General features: G+C 38.0%; 1 pseudogene; it reads left to right on the top strand.

The window, feature by feature from the left end:
* Positions 1-8443: 8443 nt before the first annotated feature.
* Positions 8444-12559, top strand: LOC122030929 (annotated as a pseudogene).
* Positions 12560-27679: the final 15120 nt, after the last annotated feature.

Below are 27679 nucleotides of genomic sequence, written 5' to 3'. Positions count from 1 at the left end.
AACCACAAGTTTCTATTAAAGGGAACTCAAAAATTAACCATTGAGCAACACATTAAATATTATTAGATAGCACATGCTTTTGCTGTGTGTCCTTGCGATCACCAGAACCACCAATACACACCAATTTTTCTCATATACCTGATGAAGAAGTGGCATTGAACAAAATAGCCCAAATCTTTATGTCCAGCCAGATATTCGAATCAAACAAGAGTATCTCCCTCATTTTGAATCTTCTGATAGAATATTATGATGAGTGAACATAATGATTTTATAGCTAGAATGAGAAAACAACCGATTGCATAATACTGGATGAAATCAATAAAATAGACCTTCAGAAAATAGCTTATAATGAGTTGCCGACTAATATAAGAACTTGACTATACATATAACGTCGTGTGGGATAACTAGGTTGGATAGGTATATAAATATCTTATAATGAATTTTTAGACTGCATAATGTAACGTGCAGACACATAATGCTGAGCAAACTATGCAAGCTAGTTATATATATATAGTCAGTTTCCATAATGAATCTTTGGGTTGCATAAGTAGGATCGAAAGAATGTGATAGAGGGGGGGGAGGGAGGGTGAATATCACTCTTTTAAAAACTCTTTTCTTTTCATAACAACTCGTAAAACAAATAATAAAGCGGCAGTGAAAAATAATACAAAAGACTCGAGTGGTTACTTGGTTCGGAGCCTACGTTAACTCCTACTCTAAGACCCACAATCCTTGATCGCACCGTTGGGCAATTCACTAAAACTCTTCTTTCCAAAAACCGTGAAAAGAAGCAGTGCATACAAATAGATGAGTAAGATAGTAACAACCTACTATCTTACAAGTAAATAAGTAAATGTAAGCTGATAAAAATATACCGATAGAAGATTAGGGATGCAGTTTGTCAGAACATATTGAAGTAGTAGCTTGCTTATGAAGACTAGTAGTTGTTGTATGAACAGTAGATTCACAGAGATCAACTCTGAACAGATGTGTTTCTGAGCCTCAGACCTCGAGCTCTTTTTATAAGAATGGTCAAGGTTCGATTGACCGATCCTTGGTTATGGTCGACCGAACTCGTTCCCTGCCTTCTTTGCTGAGATTTAATCCTCAGGCATTAATGATGTTTAATGGTTTGGTCGACCTATCCCTTTATTCGGTCGATCAATGATGAGCTTTCCCCGTTCGTCGAGATTCTTTATTAATGCGCCATTAATGTCTTTATTCTTCGGTCGACCGATCCCCTGGTTCAGTCGATCGATCAGGCAGTCTTCCTTCTTTACTTTGGCTTGATCTAATCTGTGCTGAGTCATCAGGGTTTAGTCGACCGACTAGCCTATTCAGTCAACCGATCAAGCTTAGATCGAAAGTTGTGTTCTGTTCAGTTTTGATCTGGTCTGAGTCAACCTGGTTCGGTCGATCGATCCCTACGTTCGATCGATCAATCAGGCCAGACTTGCAAAACAGTGTTAGACATATAATTCTACAAAATAGAGGTTAGAACAGTAATATTATATTTGATGTATGAGAGTAGTATTAGACAGTAGAATTGTCTTAATCTCAACATGGAAATCTTCTCGGTTTCTTCAGTTGGATCGGCAACCTTAGATTGTTCCTTTCAGGAACACGACCTTACTGTCGCTCCTCTAGTTGCTTACCTCAACCTACTTTCCAAACATCTCTAGACATGTTTGGAATTTACTACTTAGCATTGGATCGACCACCTTGGAGTTTCCCTCGATCTATGGTCCTCCAAACCTATCGAGCCTAGATATATGGGCATCCTTTGGGTACAACAATTGGTATCAGAGTGAAGTCTCTCTTCACCTGACTAACCACCAGAAGAAGTAAGAGTCAGAGTCATGATCCAAGATTAAACCATGTGAGTGAAGCCTTAAATGAAGTAGGGGAGGCCCTAAGCAGGTCGATGACCTGATGCTTGAGGGGAGGCCTTGAGCAGGTCAAGAGTGACCCGATGCTCGAGGGGAGGCCCTGAGCAGGTCAAAAGTGACCCGATACTTGAAGGGGGATCTTGTGGTCCTTTGTTTGAGAGGGGGGATTGTTGGTTTTGCAATGTTGCAAACATAGTCCCACATTGAAAACACATGGGAAATATCATAAGTTTATAAGAAAAAGATATCTCTATTAGTATGAGGCCTTTTGGATAGAGTCCAAGAGCAAAACCATGAGAGCTTGGGCCCAAAGTGGATAATATCATATCATTATAGAGAAATCTAAATTCTTTTTGATCCTACACATTTAGGCAACAATCTCTCCCTCTTTCATCTTGAATACTGACATTTGTGTCAGTAAAAGATCTCTCTTGACAATCTTAGAATCTAAAATCATGAAACTTAACGAGCTTATTATACAATTCATTAGCACTAATTTTATTCCCTACTTTCTTCAACTCCTCTTTTGGAATACTACACATCAATGCATAAATTATTCTTCTATTAGATATGTAGTTTTTCTTCTTCATTCACCATTACATCAATAAGATATCTATATTTATCTTTTGGTGGTGAACAAACGATATCTCTAAATCATCAATCATCTCAAATAAACATAAAAAAAAAATACAATCATTAGTAGAATGAGGTTGCTCATGTGTGATTAGTTGGTCATGTCATGATTAATATGTAGAGGAAATGAAAGAAAATTAAACACAACACTAACACAATGGCATTACAAAGATTGGAGGCCCACTTCTATTCCATTGCTTATAACATGTTTGTCTTGAAAGATTTCACTAATCTACCACCTTTACAAGAGGTAACATGGTAATCCTTTATAAACCTAGAATCATTTTGACTTAACCTTTGGGATTTCACAAGCTTAATAACCTTGGCCCTCAATAGGGATTTCTTTCAATAATAACAACTTCATCTCTCCCCAGAGATGATAATAAAAGCTAGAATAGTGAGTAGATTGCAAAGAAATTGATGAGAAAGAAGCCTTTGACCTTGTCTATGCTCTTGGAGACTTTTGAGCACTTAAGAACCTTGAGTATAGGAAATCTTAGATGAAATGTGGTATATTAAGTGTCCAAAGCTCTCCAAGAGATTATAAACAAAGACTCCAATGACTCAAATTTGGCACTTTTTTTTTAGTAAGGTAAATTTGCATTAAGTAACAAAAGATGTACAAATGGGGGACTTGACTAGCTTTTCATGTCCGACAAACTATCCGATCTAAATAGGTGTTCAAGAATATGTGAACATACATCTATACTTTCCAATCAATACTCACAATATTTATCCTTCCTCCCTCAAAAAAGCTACGGTTCCTTGCATGCCATATATGATAGATTATATAGGATATATCTACGTGATATGCTTTCACCAAAACACAAGCCCTTAGAAGTGTTGCTTAAAGTCCCATAAAATGCGCCGATAAAAACTCATCTCTTAGGGCATCCAAAGTCAACTTCTTACTCTCCCCATAGTTGCATGACGATAGGGAATCTAAAGAAGATGTACTCCTGTGTCTCCACATTTCCACCAAATGTATATAACTTTATGCCATGTAGGGTAGTCTATCTTTGGTAGACAATCGCCCATGAGATGGCAACTAGACTGTGAAGGCATGGATGGCTTGAATATAAGGTTTCCATTCCATGGTACATTAATCTTTTTTGACTCCTAGAAATATATCTCATCTCTTATCTTTAGAAATTTCTTAATCAATGGAGAATCTATGTCTTTCACCTACCAAGTCTATATGTCTGCTTTGGCTAAGTATGTATGGTGAATCCATTTGATCCATGAGGAGTCCTACTTTTCATGTATACGCAAAAGTACCTTTGAGAGTGGGTCTTTGTTCCATATTTTTTAAATTTTTGCACCCATATTCACTATCCTTGTTGGGTGTGCAAATTTCATACCACGAGATTAGTGGGTGCTTTGATGTCCATAAGAAATTTGTGTATAAGGAAGGGTCTTATAAATGACTCTATAATCTACTATGATGACAAGAGTTTCATCCATTATATCAGATGGAAGAGTTTCCTTATTTGACTCTGGCTCCATATTTGTAGTTTTAGTTTTCTCTTCTACTTTGGCGTTCCTTTTTATTTCATAAAATTCGAGTTCAAAGTCGGCTAAACAAGAGACCAAATGCCTTTCCATATGATCAACATTGATACGGATTATAATGAGCATTGGGAAATTAAACTTCATTTTTAGAGATAAAAGTTGTTGATTAAAGTTTGTGAAGATAAAATAATGAGGTGGCAATTCTTGATGAGAGTTTGTGATAGGATAAAATTTGATGAGGTGGCAATCATGATAAGAATAAGAGTTTTGTGGAGATAGAAGAAAAAAAAAGTATAGATTTAATGTATCTAAGATTAGTGCTTATCCAATAAGCCTATAAATATGTACCTTTTCCAATGAATGAAGAAAGTTGAGTTCTTGTGTTTTAGCCTCCTCTTCCATGTAGAGTAGTTTTTTTTTCTCCCATCAAATTTCTTTTATTTCTTCTCCAATAATTCTTTTTCCAACAAAGTGGTATCAGAGCTATGTCTAATGGTGGTATGATTTCCTTCCAAGTTTCAGTACTCAAGGCAAGTAATTATAATAACTAGAGTATCAAGATGAAGGTGCTCCAGCTCATGATATTTGGGAAGTTATAGAAAAAGGCTACGTTCAGCCGTGTGATGATTCGGCGTTATCTCCGATTGAAAAAGATAGGCTGAGAGATTTAAGAAAGAGAGATAAGAAGGCTCTCTTCCTCATTTATCAAGTTTTAGAAGAGGATGAATTTGAGAAAATGTCAAGTGTTACTTCAGCCAAGCAAGCATGGGAAAAGCACCAAGTCTTTTTGTAAAATATCAAGGAGAAGGAAAGAAAGGTACAACTTCAGACATTAAGAAGTGAATTTGATGCTCTTCATATGAAAGAAGCTAAGTTGGTATCAGATTATTTTTCTAGAGTCTCTACTATTTTCATTCAACTAAAGAGAAATGGTGAGAAACTAAAAGAAGTAATTATCATTGAGAAAATTCTTTAATCATTGGATTCAAAATTTGATAGAGCAACTCCTACGTTCATTATAAGATCATGAAGAAAAGAAGAATATAAATGAAGAAATTACTCAACAACTCCTAAAGACCACTCTTCAACCGACAAAGAAAGATGAAAAATTTAATAACAAATAGAAGTTAATGTGGAAGAGGTCATGGATATGGGTGAGGTCGTACTAATGAGCAAGGATGGGTTTCCAATAACAACAATGAAAGAGGAGAACATTCAACAAGAGGACGTGAAAGAGTGTACACAAACTCGAGGTATGATAAATCTCAAGTTAAGTGCTACAATTGTGACAAATTTGAGTATCATGCTAAAGAATGTAGATCGCCCAAGAACAAAGTATATGAAAGAGCAAATATATGGAAGAAAGGAAAGAAGAAAATGACACTCTACTGCTAACATATAAAGATAATGAAAGAGATGAAAATACAATCTGGTATCTTGACACTCGTGCAAGAAACCATATGTGTGGGAAAAGGAACATGTTCGTAGAGCTTGATGAATAGTAGGTGGTAATATATCCTTCCGAGATGAATCAAAGATTGAGGTGAAAGGCAAAGGTAACATTCTCATCCATTTGAAAATGGAAAACTTGAATTTATCTCAAATGTTTTCTTTGTGCCAAATATGAAGAGTAATATTTTGAGCTTAAGACGACTCTTGAAAAAAGGATATGATATTCATCTAAAAGATAATATGCTTATCTTAAAAGATGATATTGGTTACTTATGTCAAGAAATAGAATGCTCTTGCTTAATATTCAAAATGATGTTGTCAATTGTCTTCGATTTGGGCATCTCAATTTTGGAGGATTAGAATTGCTTTCAAAGAAGGAGATGGTGAGAGGACTACCTTCCATCAAACATGGTAATCAATTATGTGAAGCATGCCTATGTGGGAAGCAATTTAGAAGAGGTTTTACAAAGAAATTAAGTTCAAGGGCACAAAATCCACTTGAACTTATACATATGGATGTTTGCGGCACGATAAAATCAAGTTCACTTGGTAAGAGTAATTATTTCATTCTTTTCATAGATGACTTTTCTCAGAAAACTTGGATATACTTCTTGAAGCAAAAATTGGAGGTCTTCGGTATAGCAAGAAATTTAAAGCTACCATAGAAAAGGAGAGCAATCTCGAGATCAAAGCTATATGTTCTAATCGAGGAGGAGAATTTACTTCAAAGGAGTTTCAAGAATTTTGTGAAGCCAACGGAATACGACGACCCTTGACGGTTCCAAGATCCCCTCAATAAAATGAAGTTGCGGAAAGAAAGAATTGGCATCCTTGACATGGCAAGGAGCATTCTCAAAAGTAAGGGACTACCTAAAGAACTTTGGGCAGAAGTGGTTGCTTGTGCAGTATATTTATCCAACAGATCACCAACAAGGAGTGTGTGGTGCAAGACACCACAAGAAGCATGGAGCGGAAGGAAACTTAGGATTTCTCATCTAAGAGTTTTTGGGAGTATAGCTGATGGAATAAATGAAAGAGAACAAGTTGCGCAACAAGCTAGTGATATGGGTCATGCTCAATCCACTCCAGATATTAATGATGATCCATTATGCATCAATGGAGGACCAATTACAAGGGCTAGGGCTAAAAAGATGAAGGAAGCACTTAATGTGCTAATTGAAGATGTGAAGGCCAAAGCTACTATTAAAGAAGGTTTGACCAAGAGCAAGTCATCCGGCTTAGTCAACCTAATTCGAGCCTTAGATGAGCTAAATTAGTATTTAAGTCTCATATCTATGTAGTATGGATATGTTGGCTCAATTTGGACTCATTTTTACCTTTATTTGGGTTGTAATAATGTCATATGCTTAAAATGGCTAAGTAGTCTATATGGGTCTTTACTAAATGGGCTTTCTTTTGGCCTTTTAGGGTTTTTTGGTCACCTTATAGCTATAAATAAAGGGGGTGACGGCCACACATGCATCTTTGATATATTTTTCAATCTAAAACACGGTGAGGCTCTCGCTTGTTGGTTCTTCATTGAACTTGAACTTATCAAGGCATCTCCTTGTGGCGTTCGAAGACTTATCAACCTCAATCCCAAGGTTGTGGCATCTTCCATCTTCTATACCAAGGTTCGTGCTTTTCTAAGCATTAGGTTGAGGTTTCTTTTCATCCATCTTATCGACTTAGACCTTCCTTCTTTCTGTTTTCAATTCGTTGTGGGTTCTTGAGATATTTCTCTCGTTGGGTTCACATCATTTGGTATCAGAGCCAAGTTTTTCTAAATTGATTTGGTTATCCTTTTCTCTTTGTGCTTGAAATTTTGTCAATTTGTTCAAAATTATCTGCTTATCATTATCATCTCAATCCTAGTGAGTTTTATTCGTCTTGGTGCTAGCAAATTATTTTCGGTAAAAAAAAAAAAGTTGACATTTAAAAAAAAAATCGGCAAAAAAAAAATTGTAAAAAAAAACGCCGAAATTCAAAAAAAAATTATTTTTTTCGGCAAAAAAAGGGCCGAAATTCAAAAAAAAAATTTGAAAAATAAATAAATAAAAAAAGTTGAGTGTAGGGAATTGTTATTTCTATACTAGAACTTTCCAATTCTGCATTTCTTTTAAAGTTTTGCCTATTATATTTACACTTTCCAATTCCGTATTTTTCTTTAATAATTTGCCTAGTATATTTGCACCTTCCAATTCCGCAATTTCTTTAAAGTTTTGCCTAATATACTTGTACTTTCCTATTCCGCATTTCCTTTAAAGTTTTACCTAATATACTTGCACTTTCCTATTCCGCATTTCTTTTAAAGTTCTGCCTAAATTTAATTCTACACCTGCCTAAATTAAGTTCTGGCAAGATCCTTTTCAGTTCTTATTTCAAATATCTTTATCTCTTAGTCCCGCATTCGCATAAGTTTTGCCTAGATTCAATTCTAGCAAATTTCCTTTCTGAACTTAATTTAATTTTTCAATTCTGCAATTTGCATTCTTCTATCATTTCCTTTCTTTTATCCTATACCTTTGGGATTTTCAATCAGTCAACGATCGTTTACAAGGAATTACCACAATTCTAAGCTCCTTAAAGAGCTAACATTAGCGAGTTGAGAGATTGAGTGACAACATATTGCATTAATGGCGACAAGTGGAGAAGAAGCAAGACCTAGAGAAACACTTGAACAACGTGCCTTGAGACAACACTTGGAACGCATGGAAATCAGATTCAATCAAATCCTCGACAGATTGGAGAGACAAGATGCTGTAATTACTGAATTGCAAAATAGCCAAGCTGGTAGAGTTCCCACACAAATTTCAAGGCAATATAACCGTGAAGACAACAACGATGATGATGATGGCATTTCTGAGGACATTGATGATAGAGTTTCTAGTGGCAGATCTGGTGGCATTAGAATTGGTGGTAGAAGGGGAAGGATGACTGATTATGTTGATAGAAACTTGGGAAACATCAAATTGAAGATTCCTTCTTTTCAAGGTAAAAGTGATCCAGACGCATATTTGGAGTGGGAAAAGAAAGTGGAATTAGTATTTGATTGTCACAACTACTCTGAAGAGAAGACGGTAAAACTTGCTGCTGTCGAATTTATTGATTATGCTATTATTTGGTGGGATCAAGTTATTCTAAGCAGAAGAAGAAACAACGAGAGACTCGTTGGCACTTGGGAAGAAATGAAATCAATTATGAGGAAGAGGTTCATTCCATCACATTACTATCGAGATTTGTACCAACGGCTACAAAGTCTAACACAAGGATCCAAGACCGTGGAGGAATACCACAAAGAGATGGAGATTGCCATGATTCGAGTCAATGTGGAGGAGGACCGAGAAGCAACCATGGCAAGATTTTTACAATGTTTGAATTCAGAAATTGCAAATATAGTAGAGTTGCAACATTATGTGGAGCTTGAAGATATGGGTGCATATGTCCATGAAAGTTGAAAGGCAACTCAAAAGGAAGGGTTCAATCAAACATGGTCAAAGTTCTAATTCATCCACTTGGAAATCTAGTTGGAACAAAAGAGATGATAAAGTTGCATCAAAGAGTAAGACTGAGTTTTTGAAGAATAAAGATGCTAATTCTCCATTGGTTAAAGGTAAAGAACCTATCCAATCTTCAAGAAATAGAGATATTAAATGCTTTAAGTATTTGGGAAGAGGACATATCGCTTCACAATGTCCAAACAAAAGAAGTATGTTTTTGAAAGAAAATGGTGATATTGAAACTGAGAGTGAGTCTGAAGATGATAATGCCTTGCCACCATTGATGGAAAGTGATGTAGAAGAGTATGTCGTTGAAGGTGAAGCCCTTGTCACTAGGCGTGCTCTAAATGTGCAAGTGAAGGAAGAAGATGAAGAACAACGAGACAACATATTTCATACTCGTTGCCACATCAAAGACAAGGTATGTAGTATGATTATAGATGGAGGAAGTTGCACTAATGTTGCTAGTACTATCTTGGTTGAGAAATTATGCTTACCAACCACTAAACATCCTAGACCTTATAAACTACAATGGTTGAATGATTGCGGGGAGGTTAAGGTCACTAAGCAAGTATTGGTTTCATTATCCATTGGTAGGTATCATGATGATGTTCTTTGTGATGTAGTACCAATGCATGCAAGTCATTTGCTTTTAGGTAGACCATGTCAATTTGATAGGAGGGTCATACATGATGGGTTCACAAATAAATATTCTTTTAAGATGCATGGTAAACTTGTAACTCTTGTACCATTAACTCCTAAGCGAGTATATGAAGATCAATTGAGGATAAAAAATGAGAGTGAAAAAAGAAAAGATTGTGAGAGAAAAAAAATGGAAAAGAAAAGGAGTGTGAGAAAAGAAAAAGTGAGGATGAGAGGAGTGAAAAAAAGAATGAAAAAGAAACAAAAAATCTAGAGAGTAAAAAAGGGAGCTTTTATGCAAAAGAAAGAGAGGTTAAGAGAGCTTTTTATTCTCAACAGACGATGATTATACTTTTGTATAAGGAGGCTTATTTCAACACTAACAATCTTAACCCTTCTTTGCCTAGTGTTGTTAAATCTCTTTGGCAGGAATTTGATGATGTCTTTCCTGAAGAAGTTCCTGATGGATTGCCACTACTTAGGGGAATAGAGCACCAAATTGACTGCATCCCAAGAGCAGCTATCCCTAATCGACCAGCCTATAGGAGCAATCCTATGGAGATGAAGGAGCTTCAAAAGCAAGTTGAAGAATTGATGAGAAAAGGGTACGTCCGAGAAAGTTTGAGTCCTTGTTCAGTTCCTGTTTTGCTTGTGCCTAAGAAGGATGGAACTTGGAGGATGTGCGTTGATTGTAGGGCTATCAACAAGATTACGGCAAAGTATCGTCATCCTATTCCTAGATTAGATGATATGCTAGATGAACTACATGGTTCTTGCAATTTCTCTAAAATTGATTTGAAGTCTGGCTATCATCAAATTCGCATGCGTGAGGGAGATGAATGGAAAACTGCTTTTAAGACTAGGTACGGTTTGTATGAATGGTTAGTCATGTCATTTGGCCTAACTAATGCACCTAGTACTTTCATGAGATTAATGAACCATATTTTACGTGCTTATATTGGGAACTTTGTTGTAGTATATTTTGATGACATCTTGATTTATAGTAAAAATTTAGATGAACATCTTAATCATTTACAAAAAGTTCTACTTGTTTTGAGAAATGAAAAATTGTATGCTAACCTTCAAAAATGTTCTTTTTGCACTAATCAGATAGAGTTTCTTGGTTATATTGTTAGTGCTAAGGGAATAGCGGTTGATGAAGAAAAGGTTAAGGCAATACGTGAATGGCCAACACCAAAAATGATAACTGAGGTACGTAGCTCTCATGGGTTGGCAAGTTTCTACAAAAGGTTTGTTAAAAATTTTAGTTCTATAGCTGCTCCCTTGACTGAAGTTGTTAAAAAGAATGTTGGGTTTCGTTGGGATAGTGAACAAGTTTCAGCTTTCAATTTACTTAAGGAGAAGCTAAGTTCAGCACCATTGCTTGCATTACCTAACTTTGCTAAAACTTTTGAAATTGAGTGTGATGCATCAGGAATAGGTATTGAAGCTGTGCTAATACAAGAAGGTCGACCCCTTGCTTATTTTAGTGAGAAACTCAGCGGAGCAGCTTTGAACTATCCAACTTATGACAAGGAGATGTATGCATTGGTGAGGGCTTTAGAGACTTGGCAGCATTACTTGTGGCCCAAAGAGTTTGTTATTCACACTAATCATGAATCGTTGAATCATTTGAAGAGCCAAAGTAAGTTGAATAGACGTCATGCAAAATGGGTAGAATTCATTGAATCATTCCCTTATGTGATCAAGTATAAACAAGGTATGGAAAACATTGTTGCTGATGCTTTGTCTCGAAGGTATACCTTGATCTCTACTTTAAACACTAAATTGTTAGGATTTGAATACATTAAAGATTTATATTCTAATGATTCTGACTTTGGAAATGTGTTTGAAGTTTGTGAACATACTGCATTTGGGAAGTTTTATAGACATGGGGGGTTTCTTTTTGGAGTGAATAGGTTGTGTGTGCCTAATTGTTCATTAAGGGAATTATTAATCCAAGAATCTCATGGTGGGGGACTAATGGGACATTTTGGAGTTACAAAAACTCTAGAAGTGTTGGTAGAGCATTTCTTTTGGCCACAAATGAAACGGGATGTAGTTAAATTTTGTGAGAAGTGTATTATATGTAGGCAAGCGAAATCTAGATCTTTACCTCATGGACTGTATACACCTTTACCAATTCCTAGTGAACCTTGGGTTGATATTTCCATGGATTTTGTTTTAGGACTACCAAGGTCTAAACGAGGTATGGATTCTATTTTTGTGGTTGTGGACAGATTTTCTAAAATGGCTCATTTTATTCCTTGTAGGAAAACAGATGATGTTAACCATATTGTTGATCTATATTTTAGGGAGATCGTGCGACTTCATGGAGTACCGAGGAGCATAGTTTCAGATCGTGATGCAAAGTTTCTAGGCTACTTTTGGAAGACATTGTGGGGAAAGTTAGGAACAAAGCTTTTGTTTTCCACAACTTGTCATCCACAAACAGATGGACAAACTGAGGTAGTAAATCGAACTTTATCTACTTTGTTGAGAGCTATCATTCAAAAGAATTTAAAAGGTTGGGAAGATTGTTTACCACATGTTGAATTTGCTTATAATAGATCTATGCATTCTACTACTAATTTTTCTCCTTTTGAAGTGGTATATGGGTTCAAACCTTTAATTCCTTTAGATTTATCGCCTTTGCCTATCTCTAAGCGTGCCAGTTTAGATGGTACCAGAAAAGCTGAGTTTGTGAGGCAACTACATGAGAAAGTTCGATTGCAAATTAAAAAGAGGACTGAACAATATGCTGCGCAAGCCAACAAGGGACGAAAGAAAGTGATCTTTGAACCCGGAGATTGGGTTTGGGTTCATATGAGGAAGGAAAGATTTCCAGCTAAACGTCGTACTAAGTTGCATCCACGAGGAGATGGTCCATTTCAAGTCATTGCTCGAATCAATGATAATGCATACAAGCTTGACTTACCAGGTGAGTATAATGTGAGTGCTACATTTAATATTTCTGATCTTTCTCCTTTTGATGTAGGTGATCAAGATTCGAGGACGAATCCTTTTGACGAGAGGGGGAATGATGGAATAAATGAAAGAGAACAAGTTGCGCAACAAGCTAGTGATATGGGTCATGCTCAATCCACTTCAGATATTAATGATGATCCATTATGCATCAATGGAGGACCAATTACAAGGGCTAGGGCTAAAAAGATGAAGGAAGCACTTAATGTGCTAATTGAAGATGTGAAGGCCAAAGCTACTATTGAAAAAGGTTTGACCAAGAGCAAGTCATCCGACTTAGTCAACCTAATTCGAGCCTTAGATGAGCTAAATTAGTATTTAAGTCTCATATCTATGTAGTATGGATATGTTGGCTCAATTTGGACTCATTTTTACCTTTATTTGGGTTGTAATAATGCCATATGCTTAAAATGGCTAAGTAGTCTATATGGGCCTTTACTAAATGGGCTTTCTTTTGGCCTTTTAGGGTTTTTTGGTCACCTTATAGCTATAAATAAAGGGGGTGACGGCCACACATGCATCTTTGATATATTTTTCAATCTAAAACACGGTGAGGCTCTCGCTTGTTGGTTCTTCATTGAACTTGAACTTATCAAAGCATCTCCTTGTGGCGTTCGAAGACTTATCAACCTTAATCCCAAGGTTGTGGCGTCTTCCATCTTCTATACCAAGGTTCGTGCTTTTCTAAGCATTGGGTTGAGGTTTCTTTTCATCCATCTTATCGACTTAGAACTTCCTTCTTTCTGTTTTCAATTCGTTGTGGGTTCTTGAGATATCTCTCTCGTTGGGTTCACATCAATAGCCTAGTCATGTGCCTGATAAAGCAAGAAGCAAACTGGATGATAAAAGTAAGAAGTTTATTTTTATTGGCTATAATACTAATTTAAAAGGGTATAAGATATACAATCCATATACTAGGAAGATAATCATCAGCTGAGATGTCATATTTAATGAAGAATAAGAATGTAATTGGAAATCTCAAAATGTAGATTACAACTTCTTCTCGTACTTTAAAGAAGAAGATATGGAGCAATCAAGGGTAGAGCAAACAAGAGAGGAGCCTACTACTCCACTAGTAACACCAACATCAAGTCTCAAGATACTTCATCTGCATCAACTTCAAGTGAAAATTCAAGTGAAAGAGTACCACACTTTAGAAGCTTACGGGAAATTTATGAGGTAACTGAAAATCAAGATAATATTACTCTTTTTTATCTCTTTATGAATTGTGAACCTATAGATTTCCAAGAAGGTATAAAGAGTAAAAAATGAAAAGATGCGATAGATGAAGAAACCAATGTGATCAAGTAGAATGGTACATGGAAGTTAACTCCACTTCCTGAAAAACATAAGGCAATTTGTAACAACCCAGCCCCTCGGTCTCTTGGGCGGCCCAACTGGCGGCCCCTTGGGTGGCCCAACTGGCGACCCTTTATGTCATCAACTGACGATCCTCGGTCGTGCCGTTACTCACTAGGTCTTCCCACCCCTGGCCAGTGGATTTTTGCCTTCCACAGGATTTGAACTCTAGACCTCCAGGCTAAGTACTAGAGTTTATGAATCCTGGTAGCCAGATATCCTTTATTCTATTAGACTTGTTAGTTGCTACATGGAAGATCCAATTATCACTCACCTTAAGATCGCTAAGAGAATTTTGCATTATATCAAAAGCACGATAGATTTTGGATTGCTTTTTTCAACATCTAACCAGTTCAAACTTGAAGGATATAATGACAGTGATTTGAGTGGAGATATGGATTATAGAAAGAGCACTATGAGATTTGTGTTCTTGATGGGAGATACAACTTTCACTTGGATGTCAAAGAAACAACCTATTGTTACATGTTCTACTTGTGAAGCGGAGTATGTGGCTGCGACCTCGTGTGTTTGTCACGCTATTTGGCTCAGAAATTTATTGAATGAGCTAAGTTTACTAGAAGGAGAGGCAACCAAGATTCAAGTTGATAACAAGTTTGCAATAGCGCTAGCAAAGAATTCAATTTTCAATGAATCGATACACGCTATCACTATATCAGAGACTGCATTACAAAAAAAAGAGGTACAAGTGGAATACATAAAGTCTCAAGATCAAGTTACTGATATTTTTACTAAGCCTCTCAAGTTTGAAGACTTCATCAAAATGCGATATTTGCTTGGAGTTACAAAATCAAATTTAAGAGGGGGTGTTGGAAATTAAACTTCATTTTTAGAGATAAAAGTTGTTGATAAAAGTTTGTTAAGATAGAATAATGAGGTGACAATTCTTGATGAGAGTTTGTGATATGATAGAATTTGATGAGGTGGCAATCATGATAAGAATAAGAGTTTCGTCGAGATAGAAGAAAAAAAAGTTTAGATTCAATGTATCTGTGCTTATCCAATAAGTCTATAAATATGTATCTTTTTATAATGAATGAAGAAAGTTGAGTTCTTTTGTTTTAGTCTCCTCTTCCATGTAGAGTAGTTTTTTTTCTCCCATAATTTCTTTTATTTCTTCTCCAATAATTCTTTTTCAAAAAGAGCGGAGCCAGAAGATAATGTGGCGGTCAAGGTCCAGGTGACGTAGTGGTCAAAGTCATGAGAAGAGAGCATTTCCCACTTGGGTTCGTTGATCACCCAGCATAAAGCTCTTGGAACCAACCTAGCCGGATTACAAGTCGTCTGGAATAGGGACGACTGGCTCTTAAGCCGGTCAAGTATAAGAGCTAGGATTGTATCGATATATGAAGCTTGGGATAAGTACAACATTATTTTCTTGCGATCCCTTAGTACTTTGATCCCGAGAATATGTGCACATTCTCCCAAGTCCTACATATCAAATTTCTTGGACAACCATACCCTTACTTCCGACAACACCTTGATATTGTTTCCAACTAACAAAATGGCATCTACATATAGTACAAGAAATACCACCACGTTTCCATCACACTTCTTGTATATACAAGACTCATCCCGACACTGAATAAATTCATACGATTGGATTACTTCATTAAACCGGATGTTCCAAGACCTTGAAGCTTGCTTCAGTCCATAAATAGACCGATTGAGCTTACATATTAGATGCTCTTTGCCCTTTGTAATAAACCCCTCTGGTTGCTTCATATGCATGTTTTCTTCAAGACTTCCGTTAAGGAAAGTTGTCTTGACATCCATTTACCAAACCACATCCATATGAGCAGCAATAGATAAGAGTATTCGGATAGACTTAAGAATAGCTACTGGCGAAAAGGTTTCCTCATAATCGATTCCCTCTTTCTGAGTATGCCCCTTCGCAACAAGACTTGCTTTGAAGGTTTCTACCTTCCTGTCTATCCCTATTTTCCTTTTGGAGATCCATTTACATCCAATAACTTTTACACTATTAGATGGTTTTACTAGCTCCCAGACTTTGTTAGAATACATAAATTCTATTTCTGAATTCATTGCTCTTTACCAAGATGCTGCATCTTTATCTTGGAGTGCTTTGTCATATGTTCAGGGATCAGGTTTATGTTTACCTGGGATCAAGTCTGATGACTCTCCCAAAAACATGAATCTTTCAGGTTGCCTCGCAACCTATCCACTACGACGAGGTACTGTCTGTAGTTGTGTATCATTTGTGATACGTGTTACAATTCCTTGTGATATTTCATCTTGCACTGTTGGTACTAAAGTAGACATGTCCTCTCTTATTTCTTCTTGAACAATTTCACTCATGGGTTTATGGTTTATTACATAGTCCTCTTCTAAAAATCGAGCATTCATGCTAACAATGACCTTCTGATCTTTAAGACTATAAAACAAACCACCTTTCGTTCCTTTAGGATAACGCATAAATAATCAAACTTCTGTATGAGATTCCAACTTATCAGTATCTCCCTTCAGCACATGTGCTGGACTACCCATATTCGAATATGATTCAGACTAGGCTTACGCTCATTCCATAATTCCGTGGGAGTAGAGGGGATTTAGAAGGTACCAAGTGCAAAATGTACACAACCATTTTTAAAGCATATCCCCAGAATGAATTTGGTAATTTTGAATAGATCATCATCGATCTAACAATTTCCATAAGAGTCTTATTCCTTTGTTTTGCCACACCATTTTGTTGGGGTGTGTACCAAGTGCAAACAATTGGGATTGAATCCCAACCTCTGATAAGTAATTCCTAAACTCTCCTGAGAGGTACTTGCCACCACGATCTGACCATAGTGTCTTGATACTTTTACCGTGACATTTCTCCACATCAGCCTTGTACTCTTTCAACTTATCAAAGCACTCAGACTTGCAGCGCAACAAGTAAATGTACCCATATCTCGAATAGTTGTCTATGAAAGAGACGAAATATTCGAAACCACCTCTTGCCTGGATAGTCATAGGTCCACACAAATTAAATGAACCAATTCCAACACATCTTTTTCTCTATACCCCTTGGCCTTAAAAGGTCTCTTGGTCATTTTTTCTTCCAAGCAAGATTCACAGGTTGGAAAGTTTTCCAACACTAATGAACCCAAGAGTCCATCAGCTATTAGCCTTTGAATCCTACTCAAGTTAATATGACCAAGTCTTAGATATCAAAGATATGTTTGGTTCATTTTTGAAGGTTCCTTTCTCTTATTAGAATTAGAGGATGTGTTATTATTTTCATTTGTTGCTTTGTGGGAGTTATCGGATTTAGAGTATACAAATTGCCAACTAATGTACCAGAACAGATAACTACCCTATTTTCCTTGACAACCACCTTGTCATCAAAAGAAACAGTATATCCATTCATAAAAAGTTTAGAAATCAAAATTAAATTCTTTCTAAAAATTGGTACATAAAGACAATTTCTCAAAATCAAAATTCTATTTCTATCAAATGATAATAGATGTCTCCCTCTGCAACAACCGCAACTTTCGTAGCATTGCCCATGTAAACGGTTATCTCTCCCTTATATAGTCGTCGGGTTTCCTGGAACCCCTGCAATGTATTGCAAACATGATCAGTAGCTCCTGTATCTACACACCAAGTACTGGTAGATAACACCATTAAAAATGTTTCAACTACTAGAGAATAAGATATACCTTTATTGTTCTCTTTCCTACTAGGACAGTCTGCCTTCCAATGTCCAGACTGCTTACAAATGAAGCACTTACCCTTCGACTTCTTCACTCTTGCTTTTAGTCCAGTACCTAGAGTTCGATTCACTTTTTTTTCTGAGCCAGCTTGTTTCTTCTTCTTCTTCTTGCCTTTCGACTTAGAAGTAGAAACATTTTTAGCAAAGTGAATTTGAGAATTATAACGAAATAACCCTTCTATTGCCTGAAGTTCTGTTAGTAGTTCACCAATGAATAAATCCTTTTATTCATATTGTAGTTCAGGCGGAACTGCTCAAAACTTTTGGGTAGCGTTTGGAGAACAATATCGACCTGGGTTTCCCCATCGATTTCAGCTCCAAGGATTTATATCTAGTTTAAGTAAGCCATCATTTTGAGGATATGATCCCTTATGGGTACCCCCTCAGACATGGTGGTTGTCATTAAGTTTCTCATTGCCTCTTGCCTATTAGCCTGATTCTGGTGTCCGAAGAGTTCCTTGAGATTGTACATCAAGTTAAGGCTGTAGGCATGGACTGATGTCGATGTTGCAACACATTTGACATAGAAGCCAAAATGTAACACCGCGCCATCTCATCAGCCTTGACCCATTTCTTATAATATTCAATCTCCTCTTCACTAGAATCACTACTAGGCTCATTAGGGCAGACCTCTAGCAGTACAAACTTATAGCCTTCAGCAGTTAAGACAATGTCTAGGTTTCTTTTCTAATCTATGTAATTTGGACCAGTAAATTTGTTCTCTTTCAGAATAATACCCAGTGGGTTAAAAGTCATCCTAAGAATCACAAAATAAATTTTGGCCAAAACTTTAGAATTTAGAATAATATTGAGTCCTTAAATAATATTATTTAAATTCACCAACACCTCAAATTACCGTGAATTTTGTATGCTACGATAGTGTGGACATATACAAATTCAAACATTTGTAAGAGGAGGTTTTACCCATTAATTTTATTCTTGTCAACCTAACTTTATGACAAATAAAATTAATAGTTGGTATTCCTTTGGTCACACAGATAATAGCAATGACTCCGATGGGGAGGATACTATTAAATGCGCCTAAGTGTATACCATTACTTGATACTTAGTCCATTAAATAGGATTGTGTCCCTTCAGTTGGAGAAGATCATATGCTCCTAAATAATTCACTATAACCATCCATAAAGGAAGTTTGATATAGTGATCCGCAAACAAACTCATCCGATGTGGAAGGAGGCACTCAGAGCCAACGCGCAAGTTTGTTTGCATCACTTACAAACTAAAAATGGAGACAATGGAATTTATTTATAAATCCCTCTCCCACTTAGTTATTTAAGATGAGGATTTTTAACATGCACACACACACCTCACAGGAAATAAAAGCAATAAATATAGAAAAATAATTTTCCAACTATTATGACATCTTCCATCACTGTCGTCCGTGTGTTGCCAACCCTAGCTGCTGCCATCTTTAGCCACCGCAACGTCATCGCATCTATCTTGGCACTTTTTTCGCTACGCCTCTGGTCCTCAAATAGTACCACGCCTCGCAAGGATACGATCCGCGACAAAAATAAAATTTTACATATATCGATCCTATATTCCACAAAGGAATGTACATAGAATATAGATCGAACAATAATGTAAAATCCTAAAACTAATACAGCTCCTGCTGTATTTAATAAGTACAATCATGCACTCACATAAATGGCCTCGACATGTCCGAGTGTCCAATCACACACAATCACAATAGGTCATAGTAGTTGGAGCCTGCAACCACAGAGTTAATCTATTTGAACATCCTACTATTATCCTGCCTAAAATATGTATGACATGTGCAAAATTAAACTAAAACCAAACATACAGAGGTTAAAACCTAGCTCTGATACCAATTGTTGGTTGCTACTCAGAATACCGTCCTAGTTCCCTTGTACAAAAATTTATACAAGCATAGAACTATCCTAGCTACCCATGTGCTCTACTAAAGTTAAATTTGGATTGCAAACGATGCTTAATATTATTAATCCAAATTTCCCTTTAGAAGTTAAACTTGGATTGGGAATGAAATTTAACATTCTTACTCCAAGTTCAACCGATGTGATCTTCCTAAGTTAAACCATATTACAGAAGTTATCAAATATCTATTTCTAAGATCGGCTTCCAGGTTAAACATGGCGAGGCACTAGGCCTTCATGGGTATGAGATCATCTATCACTTCCTAGACAAAGCCTCACAGAGAAATTGGATATTTAACTTCTTACAGTAAACTAGGTTTAACTAAAGAGACCTCGATAGAAACACATTATCGAAACATGAAATCAAAAAATAAAATCGATAATAAAAATGATAACTTAAAAACCGATAACCTCTTGTGTTTGGTTTTTTCAAGATCTATACAAAAGATGAACTAGTTATGATGCAGAAACTAATAACTAGTTATACCTTTTATAGCTTATAGACCTCTTGATCTTTTATTGTATTACTCTCCTTCTCTTGGACGTCGTGTGGGAGACGATCTTCCAAGATGAAATCCACTCAAGCCTTCTCTTCTTGCTTCCAAGTTACGGCCACCAACAACCTTCAAGGATGTTAAGTTTCGGCCACCAACCAATCTCCAAGGGATGCTAGGAAACAATGTCTCCTTTTCTTCTTCTTCTCCAAGCACAATCCAGCCACCAAAATCTCTCCAAGAAGGTGATGCTGCCAGCCACAAAGTAGAAGAATAGGGGAAGAGGTGTTGGGTTTTTCGGGCCGCGAAAACCGGTTTTTCGCGTCGCGGAAACCCCGAATCACCCTATCCAATGGATCTCGTGCGAAGAAAAATTCGAAAACATACGAGTACGAGTTACAAAACTTCTAGATCTACATGATGAAGATCTTTACCCTTGTTGCGTGCCCTTTTGCGTATCCCGCTCGTCCTCGGTACGCCGGATCTCGAAGTTGTCAATGTAGACAACTCTCTACACGTATCCACACGAACACACTAGGTGGAGGTGACCAAAAACCAAGGTGTGCTAGCACCTATGTGGTTCGGCCAAGGAAGGAGGAGAGGGAGAGCTTGAGAGGAAGAAGGAAGAAAATAAACACTTGAATGAAAAATTGAATTCTCATTCAAAACAAAAGTGGCCGGCCACTCTCCATTGTGTAACTCCCAAAATTGCATTAAGTGCAATTAATGTGAAGCTATTAAAGATAATGGCTTTGTAACTTCCATGAGGTGGCACCTATGATGATGTGGAGTAACATCATTGGTCCACATCAATGCCAACTCACCAATGAGGTGGCATAAAGTCAAGTCAAACTTGACTTTTAATCTTCCTCTCAAGTCAAGTCAAACTTGACCAAATCTCTTCTATGGTTGATCGAATCCAACCATTTGATTCAAGCCAACTTAATATAATGAATCTAATTCATTTAATTAAATTGATTCAATGAGTTAAAATCTAAATTAGACTCATTGAACACATGAATCAACTTGAGTCGAACTCAAGTTAGCCCAATTAGGATTACTCTTAATCCAATTTGATTCATCAAATGAATCTCATCCTCTTGATTCATCATATGAACCTAATCTCCATCTAATTGTCCTAAGTGTGTGACCCTATAGGTTCTTGTAACGTTGGCAATGCCCTAAACCCATTTAGGAGCATAAGTAATAAGCGGTATCTAGCAACACATCATTACTACCCAAGTTACAAGAAATGTCGAGATCCAACATCACCTTGTGACTACTAATTGTGACTCCTCACAATATATGACAAGTGTCCTTCTATCCTAGACATCTAGATTGATCAATATGAGGCATAGACCGTGTCATCCTCTAATCAATCTAAATCTTGAACTCCAAGTAGACTCACTAAATCAAATGAGCTCAATATCCAATATTGACTCATTTGGGCATGGCCATGCACTTCGTGGTCTCACTCTATCAAGAATACCGATGTCTCTCCCGTCATATAGGAGGAGTAGATCTCATCTACATCACTCACATCCCTCTGCATAATTTGTTATATACCCAGTAATCGCCTTTATAGTCCACCCAGTTACCGGTGACGTTTGACGAAACCAAAGTACATAACTCCTTATGTAGGTATCTATGGTGACTTCAGGTCTAAGGACTAGTAGTCATACTAATAGCCACATGAGAAAGTATATGACACTCATATAACGATCCATGATACTTTCTCATGGCGGGTCATTTAGTATACATTCTCTAATGTATACCCATGTGTCAACTTGATATCTCTATATCCATGACTTGTGAGATCAAGTCATCGAGTTGACCTACATGCTAGTCTTATTGCATTAACATTGTCCCTGAATGTTAATACTCGACTAGGAATGATTAAGAGTAGTGTTCCCTATATCATCTCACTATCGGTTCAACTAATCGATTGATATAGGTGAGAACCATCTACTCAAGGACATTATTATACTTAGTTTATTTGGCACCAATATAAGTAAGTATAATAACCAAAATCCAAATGTCTTTATTTATATAGAATATGATACAATAAGTCCAAAATAAAATCATCAAATGATTGGCTCTAGGGCTCTAGCTAACAATCTCCCACTAGCACTAGTGTCAATCAGTGTAGGCTCTAAGCCCAAATGACCTAGTGTGACAATCATGCTTCTTCTGTGCCAAAGCCTCTGTAGGTACTCTGCAAATCTTCACATCTCCTCTCTCGATGATCTCTCGAATGAGATGGAAGCGCCGTAGTATGTGTTTGGTCCGCTGGTGTGAGCGAGGTTCCTTCGCTTGTGCTATAGCTCCATTGTTGTCACAATAGAGCTCAATGGGGTCAGCAATGCAAGGAACCACCCCAAGTTCAGTGATGAACTTGCAGATCCAAACTGCCTCCTTTGCTGCCTCTGATGCAGCAATGTACTCGGCTTCTGTTGTAGAATCAGCTTCGAACTCTTCCAGCTGACAGCACCACCATTAATGCAAAATACGAACCCCGACTGCGATCTATAGTCATCCTGGTCGGTCTGGAAGCTAGCATCACTGTAAACCTTTACAGCTAGCTCATCATTGCCTCCATATATCAAGAAATATTCTTTAGTCCTTCTTAAGTACTTAAGAATATTCTTGACAGCTATCCAGTGACTCTCACCTGGATCTGATTGGTATCTGCTCGTCATGCTCAAAGCATACGAGACATCAGGTCGAGTACATAGCATGGCGTGCATGATTGATCCTATGGCTGAGGCATAAGGGATTTGATCCATGCGGTCTCTCTCCTCTCTAGAAGAGGGACCTTGAGTCTTCGAAAGACTCACGCCATGTGACATCGGCAGAAATCCCTTCTTGGAGTTCCGCATGGCAAACCGAAGGAGTACCTTGTCAATGTATGTACTCTGACTTAGGCCAAGCAATCTCTTAGATCTATCTCTATAGATCTATATCCCTAGAATGCGGGATGCCTCACCTAAGTCCTTTATTGAGAAGCAACTCCCTAGCCAGGTCTTGACAGACTGAAGCATAGGGATGTCCTTCCCAATGAGCAGTATGTCATCCACATACAATATGAGGAAGACAACTATGTCCCCTACAACCTTCTTGTAGACACAAGGTTCATCTTCATTCTTGATGAAACCAAACTGTTTGATTGCATCATCGAATCGAAGATTCCAGCTCCGAGAAGCTTGCTTTAGTCCATAAATGGACCTATGCAGCTTGCATACTCTGCTAGTATGCTGTGGATCTACAAAACCCTCAGGTTGTGTCATGTACACATCCTCGAGTAGTTTCCATTAAGAAACGCGGTTTTGACATCCATCTGCCATATCTCATAGTCATGGTAGGTTGCAATAGCAAGCATGATCCGAATGGACTTAAACATCGCTACTGGAGAAAAGGTTTCATCATAGTCAATACCATGAATCTGCTTGAAACCTTTAGCTACCAAGCGACCCTTATAGATAAGTCCATCCATGTCAGTCTTTCTCTTAAAGACCCACTTGCACCCAATGGGTTTTACCCCTTCAGGTGGATCAACTAAAGTCCATACTTGGTTGGTGTATATGGATTCCATTTCGGATCTCATGGCTTCTAGCCATTTCTCGGAATCTGGTCTCATCACAGCTTCCTGATAGGTGGTAGGCTCATCCTCTATGAGCATAACGTCATCATGGTCAGACAAGAGAAATGAGTATCTCTCAGGCTGACGACGTACCCTATCAGACCTACGAAGAGGTATGTCTACTTAAACTGGTTGTTGTTCCTCAACTCCTTGTGGAACAACATCATCCACAACATTTTGTGGTTCCAGTTCAATTTCCATCGAGGCATCAGTGCTATTGTTCGCATCTTGAACTTCTTCAAGATCTAACGCACTCCCACTAGTCTTTCTAGAAACAAAGTCCCTTTCTAGAAAGACCCCAGTCTTTGCCACAACTACCTTATGTTGACTGGGAATGTAGAAGTAATATCCCTTAGTTTCCTTGGGATATCCAATAAAGTAGCACTTATCGGATTTGGGTCCTAATATGTCTGAGACTTGACGTCTAACGTAAGCCTCACAATCCCAAATCCTCATGAAAGACACCTGGGCATCTCTCCCAGTCCATATCCTATATGGTGTCTTAATCATGGCCTTGGATGGAACTCGGTTGAGAATGAAAGCTGCCGTGTCTAGAGCATATCCCCATAGATATGTCGGAAGATCTGTGTGACTCATCATAGATCGTACCATATCTAATAAGGTACGATTCCTCCGTTCGGATACACCATTCAACTGTGGTGTTCCAGGAGGAGTGAGTTGGGATAGAATCTCAAACTCAGCTAGATAGTCACGGAACTCATGGCTAAGGTATTCTCCACCTCGATCGGATCGAAGTATCTTAATACTCTTGCCAAGCTGGTTCTGTACTTCATTCTTGAATTCTTTGAACTTTTCAAAGGATTCGGACTTATGTGTCATCAAGTACTGATACAACTCCGGATCAGCTCCAAGCCAATGAAACGGGACTGCAAGTCGAGATGTACGTCCCGAACCAAGAGGAGCATGAAGGGGACTTGCACATACCAGCTGAGCCGATAACGAAAACAGAGGTCAAGCAAGTTCAACGTATTGTGCAAGCATTGACATCTCATATCTTGGAAGGGCAGGCTATGGAGTTACAGTCGATGCCATGCCGAATGATCAACTTCATACAAGTCGACCCTAAATTGGGCCAATCAGCTGTGGAAGAATGGAATATCATGATGCAACATGTTCCTAGTCAAATACCATACTAGAATGATGGGAAAACACACCATTTTGGTTGGAATTGGTGTGTCATTTAATGCCACCTACATTTTGGATGAATTCCCAAGTGGAGAATAGCTAGAAGGAGTTTGCATGAAGACTTGCATTCATTATCTTCTTTTTCCATGCCTTGGAAACTACCATTTTCAGTTCTATATAATGTCTTGAGTAGATATCAAAGGGGGCAGCAAACATTCTATTTTGAGAGAGTTTTCCTCCTTGTTGTTCTTCAGCAACTCTGTAGGGATTACGGGTGAGCACTTGTAATTTCTCAGCACTCTTATAATATCGGTTCTTGGTTCTGTTATAACTATTGGGTCGATATTCTCCATTTTCTCATAATATTGGTTCTTGATTCTCTATAATCAACGGGTCAATATTCCATCCCTCGAAACCTCCTTTGGACGATCCCGGAACTGAGTTCCAAATCTTATTGTTGCTGGGTCTCGCGGCATTGTTCGTCGAGGTTCACATCATCTTTGGTATCAGAGCTTGGCTCCAAATCAGGTTTATCTATCTATCGTAGTGTTTATATTTTTATCACAATCAGTCCATACTCATCTTGTTTATCTTCATCTACTTTCTAGTTGTTTCAGAAAAAAAAAAAAAAAAAAAAGAAGAAGATGAAGAAGAAGAAGGGAAAAAAAAAAAGAGGAACAACAAAAAGAAGAACAAAAAAAAACACAAAGAAAAAAAAAAGTGAACAGAAAAGAAAAGGAAGAACAAAGATCGTTTGATTTGTTGGACTGCATCTCGTGATATACACCTAGTGCCATTTGTGGCTGCCGTGATTCCATTTCCATTTGCATTTTTTTTCTACTCTACTTACCATCTCCATTGTGCTGCTTTGATTTGCTTTGTTCTATTTTGCTTCATCATATCATCATTTCTGTTTACTTCATATCGTCTTTTCATCATTCCTTGATTGACATCGTAACCTCGATCCAATTGAGCCTAGAATCGGTGTTCTGAGTTTGTTGGGTTGAACAAGTGATTGCTTATTTGACTTGCTTAGTTTCTCTAGAACTTTTTGGAGGAAAACAAGTGAGCAGAGAGAACTCAATTTTCTGAGTGTAACACGAGTGTTTTCCAACTGAGTGCAACATGTGAGGGAGTGAGTGAGGATCCCCCTTTGTTTGTAATATTTCATTTGCAGCTCACTATGTCTCAAGAGCACGGTGGCAGGATTGATCCGAGTGATGGAGGAGCGGCTGATCAGACTGCGATCATGCGGGCTATGCAGCAACAATTTGAGCGCATGAATGTCGTGTTCAATGAGATTCGAGATCGGCTGGATAGGCATGAGGATCGGCTCGAACAACTTCAGCAAGAGCCATTACCGAGGCCTCGGAGACCCGACCAGCGGCCACATTTTGCTCCAAATATCCCAGATGATGACTATGATGATGGGGCGAGCAATGAAGTAGTCTCCAATGCTACTTGGAGGAGGGCTAGGGCTATCAGACCCGAAAGACCAAGGCATACTCAAAGGCAACACCGAGAAAGGGAAGTCATAGATCGTAACATGGGCACCATCAAACTGTCCATTCCTCCATTTCAAGGTAAAAATGACCCTAATGTTTATATTGAATGGGAGAGGAAAGTTGAGCTAGTATTCGATTGTCACAATTATTCGGGGAGAAGAAAGTGAAGCTTGCTGTGGTGGCTTTTACCGACTATGCCATTATATGGTGGGATCAGCTGACCCTGAGTAGACGTCGAAACCGTGAGCTTCCCATCGACAATTGGGAGGACATGAAAGCCGTTATGAGAAGAAGGTTTGTTCCATCTCACTATTATCGGGACTTACATTTGAAATTGCAAAGTCTGAAGCAGGGGTCCATGACTGTGGAAGACTACCACAAGGAGATGGAGATAGCCTTGATTCGGGCTAACATTGAGGAGGACCGAGAGGCGACCATGGCTCGGTTCATTTGTGGCCTGAACCGTGAGATTGCCAATATTGTTGAGCTGCATCACTACGTGGAGCTTGACGATGTGGTACACATGGCAATGAAAGTTGAAAGACAACTCAAGAAAGGAGTGCGATCATCTTCCAAGTATGAGGCTGCGAGTTCATCCCCTTGGAAGCAGAAGTGGGGATCATCAAAACCAACTGAGAAAACAGTTTCAAAATCAAAGGAGAGACGAATGTGGCCAAGACACAACCTAGCAACAAAGATAGGGGTAACGCATCTTCCCAACCTCAAAGAAATCGTGACATCAAATGTTTTCGTTGTTTAGGATCAGGTCATATTGCTTCTCAATGCCCAAACAAGCGGTCAATGATCATATTGGATAATGGGGAGATCGAAACTGAAGAGGAGGATGAAGGAAATGAGTCCACTCCATCAGTTGAAGATACTAGTGATGTTGAGCTTGCTGTTGATAGCCAAGCTCTTGTTGTGCTAAGAGCTCTCCATATGCAAGCCAAAGAAGACGATGATGGGCTGCAAAGGGAGAACATCTTCTACACCCGCTGCCATGTGAAAGATCGAGTATGCGGTTTGATTATTGATGGTGGCAGCTGTGTTAATGTTGCAAGCAAGTTAATGGTGGATAAGCTTGGTCTACCTACCTTGAAGCATCCAAAGCCGTATAAACTCCAATGGCTCAATGGCAGTGGAGAAATGAAGGTAACCAAGCAGGTCCTTATTTCGTTTACGATTGGAAGGTACACGGATGAGGTTCTGTGTGATGTTATACCCATGCAAGCTAGCCATTTGCTTCTTGGAAGGCCATGGCAATTTG

Source organism: Zingiber officinale, chromosome 11A, assembly GCF_018446385.1.
Source record: "Zingiber officinale cultivar Zhangliang chromosome 11A, Zo_v1.1, whole genome shotgun sequence".
NCBI classification, from domain to species: domain Eukaryota; kingdom Viridiplantae; phylum Streptophyta; class Magnoliopsida; order Zingiberales; family Zingiberaceae; genus Zingiber; species Zingiber officinale.
The sequence above is the reverse complement of the archived record's forward strand: the minus strand, read 5'-3'. Positions and strand labels throughout refer to the sequence as shown.